We start from the raw sequence: 6,313 nt of genomic DNA on the forward strand, positions 1-6,313 counted from the left end.
AGAACATTTATAAAGCAATAAATTACATTAAATTACATGTTTGCTATTTGGGGGTACTTGATACTAGGTCCCACAGTGCCCATTCAAAATGTGCACACAGCTCCGTGTGGCCGTTTATATCAAATTGTGACCAATGTAAATGTGTGACACAATGACCTCAATACAGGTAGATGGCGCTCAAACCCTTCTGGAAAATCCAGCTAGAACCAGCTACAAACCTTAGCTGGTCATTAGCTGAGCCCCTTACTACGAAGATGGATTACGGGGTTAGCGCGATAACTTCAGGTTCAAGACTGGTTTATCCGTATCACGAAGGTGGATCTCTTTTCACCGCGTTATATCTCCATTATGCTGGCGAGCTAACCTGCTCGGTGGCAGGTTAAGTTCCAGATTACGGCTCGACGCTATAAAAACACCGGTATCAACCAGTCAATACATGCGGAGAATGGCTTGTCCTTTCTTAGAGGATCCCGTGGAGCTCGGTGCGCGAATAGTTAGAGGGTCTCTAAGGAAGGCGAGAGTATTTAAGAACCGACAAAACCCATAAGAGTTTTCGGATCACTATTTATATGAAAGATACCGATTTTCGGCAGAAGGGATCATTTATATCTGTCAGCTGCTTGAGCCACATGTAGCTACAGTCAAGTCATGCGCTTACAGTCCCACAGACTGTATGTATTGCTTTGCGGTTTCTTGCTACAGGTAGCTACATGTATGCTGTCGGCGATGCAGAAAACCTGAGTAAGAACACAGTCTGTCGCGCAATACGCAAGGTGGTCGTTGCCCTTATAGCTGCTTGACGCGTTTGTCACCTTCCCAGGCCACTTGCCCATGCAGTCCATAAAAGAGGGCTTTTATGAAATGGCAGGTAAGAACCTACTTGATATAGCCTACTGTAAACCAATATGACGTTTACTGTTGTAGCCAAGGCTGCCCACTCTTTGCATTGGTTTCCCCAGAGTGATCAGTGCTGCACACATATCCCAATCTCCGCCACCCTTGGAGAAAATGAGGGGGATTATGTGAAGCGCAAGTCATTTCATAGCATCAATGTGCAGGTAAAGACACTTCAGTATTTGGCCTACTCATTCCTTGATATGATTGTTGTAGGAGCTGATGAAAGTTAATTCCTTCATGGCACATATGGAAATATTCACATCAATAAATATCACCCCCACCTTCCAAATTCAATTCAATGTCATTATGAGAAAAGCACATGTACAACCAAATTAGTGTCAACAGGAGCAGCACAGAACAACTATACATCATCACATCATATCAAAAAAGAAACCATCATACTCCCCCCCGCACCATCAACAGTCTAGTGCAGTCCCTGTGTTCATTCAATAATAAATAGTCAGCAGACATGTAGCAGTAATTCAGTCAAATGCACATGCTACATTCACTTTTAATTCTATGGTCTTATGTTGTGAACCACAAATACTTTTGCAGATGACGTGACCACAACGGCATGATCACCAGCCTTGATGCGAAGTGGCCTGGGTCAGTGCATGACTCCCGGATCTTTAGGGAGTCAACACTGTGCCACAAGTTTGAGCAAGGTATGGCAACTGTAGCTACATAGTGTTTCTCATGTTATTTCCCACAATGCATGTGCGATACTGACCATGGCAATATTCCTCTTCACCATCAGGGCTTTTCAATGGAGTGCTGCTTGGGGACAGGGGGTATGCGTGCATGCCCTTCTTGATGACACCCTATCCTAACCCAGAGCCACAAAACACATTCAATGTGGCCCTTACCAAGACGAGGGTCAGGATAGAGATGGCATTTGGGGTTCTGAAAGCCCGCTTCAGCTGCCTGCGCGGGCTCAGGGTGGCCCCAGAGAGAGCCTGCCTAATTGTGTTGGCATGTGTTGTACTCCACAACATATCTGGCATTAGGAAGGAGAGAGCCCCACCGGTCACCATGCAACCCCCTGATGTCGTGGACCCCATCACTTTGGATTACCCTACTGGCAGGGCTGTGAGAGGCCATCACCCAGCAATTTTTTGCATGAACATTGAACAGGAGGCATTTTGTGAAGTAACAACCTTTTATTGAAATGTAACTCAGATGTCCTCTCGTTGCTAGAAACAAAGAGAGAGACATGTTAGTTGAATTGTCATCCATGCCGGAATATAAATGACGTTCTAACTGATATACCTTCTTTTCAAACTCCAGTTTCTCCACCTCACACCTCCACAGCTACAGCAAATGGAACAGACAAAGAACAAGATGGGAGCTACTGTACATGTAGGCTAGAAATACTGTACACATACTAACGAGGCAGATGGAAACCAATCAAACAATCTGTGGCACAGGTCTCTCAATCAGAGCCAATTTAGCCAGTTGTAGTCCTAGGTCCGCTATTGGGGCGGGGTTGCCAACAACAACAAGTACTGTAAACATGTAAACATGTTGTCCCCCACCCATTATGCATGTTCCCTTGTGGTATCAAGCCCCCTGCTCTCATTAGGCGTTTTTATACAGAGATCCCACTTTATTGCCCTGTAGAAGACCCCTCAATTTTCTGTCTTTGTTTGTTTATAATGAACCAAAGAAAGACAGCATAATGTGTGATTTTATATAGCATGCCGGCAATCTGGAATCGAGAGGCATGACCCTTGGACGCAACATTCACTACTTGTTAAACAAATCCATGCACCTGTATGGTCAAAAGTCCTATAATGAATGTTGAAATACAGACATATCTGGTGCTACTAATGTCACATCATTTGTATCAATGATTGACCAAAGTAAGCTCCCTACACACCATGGTAGAGTGAATAAGAGTACAATAACGTCTCCATCTAGTGGGCAAACAAGTCCATGCTCCTGTATGGTCTAAAGTCATATACTGTAATGAATGTTGAAATACAGACATATCTAGCTCTACTAAACACCTCAAGCTCTACTCTCTGCAGATGTAGAAAGTACATTGTTTTAGTGACTTAGTCCTCTTGACCCCGTTCAGGGGCATAGGACGCCCACCAGAGCTCTCCATCTCCCTCTCTTCTGGGCCTGGGCAAGTGCTTCCTGCCAGCTCACTCCAATGTTCTTCAGGTCTTGGAGTGTGGAGCGTCTCCAGGTTTCTTGGCCTATCCTGTTTCCTCTTTCCCTGTGGATTGCAGTCCAGGGCCTGTCTCGTGATGTTATTTGAGTCCTTCCTAAGGGTGTGACCTATCTTAATTCCACTTTCTCCTTTTGACGGTGGTAGCTATGTCGTCCTGGTTTGTGATCCCTCACAGCTAATCATTTGTGGTCTTGATGGTCCACCGTAGCTTGAGGATGTAACGCAGGCATTTGTTAACAAGAACCTGGATCTTTCTTTAGAGGCCCTCGGTTGTTTTCAACATATCGGAGCCGTAGAGAAGGACGGTCTTCACGTTGGCCCATGGATCTCAGGGAATTCCTCTTTGGTCTAGCGGTAGATGTTTGGGATGAGGAAGGTCAGCGGTTCAATCCCCACCTCACCCACATGTTACACATAGAACCCCTGTTATGCAGGCAGGACATCAGCTGAGGGCTTGAGGTACAGATATCTTATGTCAGGAGAAACCCAGATCACCTCATTACTCATTACCCAGGTTTCAATCCACTAACATGAGAGGTTACATACAGCACTATGCAGATTAGCCTACTGACATAACACTATTCAGATTAAATGCAGCCTACTGACATACTTGCACTGTGCTGTATCTTTCCTAGATTAGATTGTTCAATACTCCAGCCTCCGACATTTAGGAGTGAGTGACAGAACCTTGGGGGCCGCCTCCCTGTTGACTTCAAAGTCCTGGTAGGAACCGAGAGAGAGAGAGAGAGAGAGAGAGAGAGAGAAATATATATAGAGAGAGAGAGAGAGCAGTATATCCTGGGAAATGTGGGGGGGGGGGGTTAGCTGACAGCAGGTAGTTACTGTAGTAGGTGGTGTAGTTAGGTAGGTAGGTGGGTAGGTAGATAAGTAAGTAGGTAGGTGTAGGTAGGTAGGTAGGTAGGTGTAGGTAGTTAGGTAGGTAGATAGGTAAGTAGGTAGGTAGGTGTAGGTAGGTAGGTAGGTAGGTAGGTAGGTAGGTAGGTAGGTAGGTAGGTATGTATTGATCCCTGAGGGGAAATTACAATGGTACAGCAGCAAGAATACAAGAAGCGCTGACAAAAACAGGCCTAGTTAAATACAAATGTACAGTAAACATATCAAAATATACAAAGGGTAAGAATGAATAAACAAGTCTAAATAGGTTGCCTAGTAATGCAAACATATGTTGAGCCTACTGTAAATTGTGCAAAATACCACAGTTCTAGAAATCAAGCTTCAGGGTCTTAATAGTGTCCTTTTTGTATTCGTTTCTTGGATTTGAATGGAGCGTCTCTGCCCTCACACTTTATTTGATAGGTTTAGTCGTCGTTCATATTTTGTAATAATAAAATTGTTATCTGTGAATCCCTGTCTCTGCTTCATTTAGTTGAAGGCTCGTGTGTAGGAAACATTGTAGCTATAGTTCCTGTGGAAGTCCCTAGGCGGCGCTGTCGCTCCACCACCACTCACTACACTGGCGCTGTCCGCACCCAAAACAACTCACAGAATAGTTTTGTTCTTAAAGTTCAAATACATTATTGAAGATGAGCAATAGGCCTATGCTTAAAGAGCATTTCAACAAAGTTTTGTGTTGGAGTGTTATTGTACATTTTGACACCAAGATTTTCATTTTTACTGCAAATGTAGAAAATTATTATTCTTATTTTCTTCTTCTTCTTCTTCTTCTTCTTCTTCTTCTTATTGTACTTATGATTATTATTACTACTACTACTATGAACTATGCTGAGTATTCCATTAACTATGTTGAGTATTCCATTATATTAATCAGCCTAGACTGTGAAAATCCACCCATTGTGATGTAACAAAAGACATCGAGGCTACATTTGCCGATGTAACAAAAGAAATCTATTTTCTTATGAGTGTCAACTTCTACCTGCCCAAGCACATTCGGATAACGCCAGCAGCATGTCTAGATTAGCTCGTGTAGTTGTTTTCACAATATTTATATTTTCACAACATATTCATTTTAATTCAATCTACGAGACGGTCAGTGATGTTGAGGGAGAGGCTGTGAAGATCTTTGACACGGCGTTTAACTCTCAAACTTCTGAGACAGACATATGGGATGGGGATGTTAGTAGGCCTATGATAGCTAATGTGGGTGTATGGATAATTCTGAATTTGTATCTGAAATGTTGGTAGCTATCACTTTTACTAAAGTTGAAATTAACTTCCCTGCAACCGTGATAGCAGAGTGAACATAGTAGTTAAAGGAGAATGCTCGTTTTTGGCAACCTGGACCTTATTTACGTCATACTATAAGACCTTTGACTCACCGAGATAACTTTGGTGTATTTCGGAGGTCTGTAGAAGAAATTTAAAATCCAGCGCGAGCCAAGTATATCCATGTAATGGCGGTGGACGGGGCACTGAGAATGCAGCTTCTAAAAAATCTATTTTCTGCCGTGAAACGGTTGTTTTCATCAATCTGTCTTTGTGAATCGCTATTTGTGGCTTGTTGTGGTTTTTCACATGCCTCTGTAATATGATCTTTAGAAACGAAATAGCTTCACCACTTGCTCCAGCACGCATGCGCACAGCGCGCAAACTGGCTATTCTCCGTTACGTCTGTAGGATACACTCGCGGCTGTTATAGTAGTAACTACAATGCAATTACATTTGGTCTACATTACAGTACATTACATTACAGTCATTTAGCAGACCCTTTTATCCAAAGCATTTAGCGTAGTCAGTGTAGGCCTACTGTTACTCACCAGGGGTGCGTTTCCCAGAGGCATCGTAGCGCAACGTTCATCGTAAGAATGGTCCCCCTCTAGAGAGGTCCCCCTCTAGGTGGCGATGCGTTTCCCAGAGCCTTCTTAGGTCAAGGTATACCTTGGCTACGAAGGCTCTGGGAAACATGGAAGTGAATGCAGCTGACCGCTCACTATGGCTCATTCACTTCCATGTATTTACAAACGTGAAAACTATGGCAGGGAAAAACAATTGGAGTTTAGTAATGATGAGTTTGTAATTCCATTAGTGTATTCAGCCTGTTATTTTGACTATTTTGGTTCTTGAAGTGGTGTTTTTATAATGAACTTTTAACATTGGAGTCAACGGGCACTTCTGCATTCTCCCACCTGATTAGGCTACGTCAGACTCGACCAATATGGCAGCCACGGGAAATAAGTGTATAGACAGAGACGTGGTCTGTATAGAGACATACAGAGGAGAGACGTGGTGTGTGTGTGTGTAGAGAGAGAGACAGAGGAG

General features: G+C 43.5%; 1 pseudogene across 1 annotated transcript; it reads left to right on the plus strand.

Moving 5' to 3' along the window:
- Positions 1 to 905: 905 nt before the first annotated feature.
- LOC311315792 (putative nuclease HARBI1) lies at positions 906 to 2,020 on the plus strand (annotated as a pseudogene). Its single transcript has 3 exons — positions 906 to 1,058; positions 1,453 to 1,562; positions 1,655 to 2,020. The product of its transcript is annotated as a putative nuclease HARBI1 (transcript).
- Positions 2,021 to 6,313: the final 4,293 nt, after the last annotated feature.

Source organism: Borostomias antarcticus, assembly GCF_949987555.1.
Source record: "Borostomias antarcticus genome assembly, chromosome: 1".
In the NCBI taxonomy this organism is placed as follows: domain Eukaryota; kingdom Metazoa; phylum Chordata; class Actinopteri; order Stomiiformes; family Stomiidae; genus Borostomias; species Borostomias antarcticus.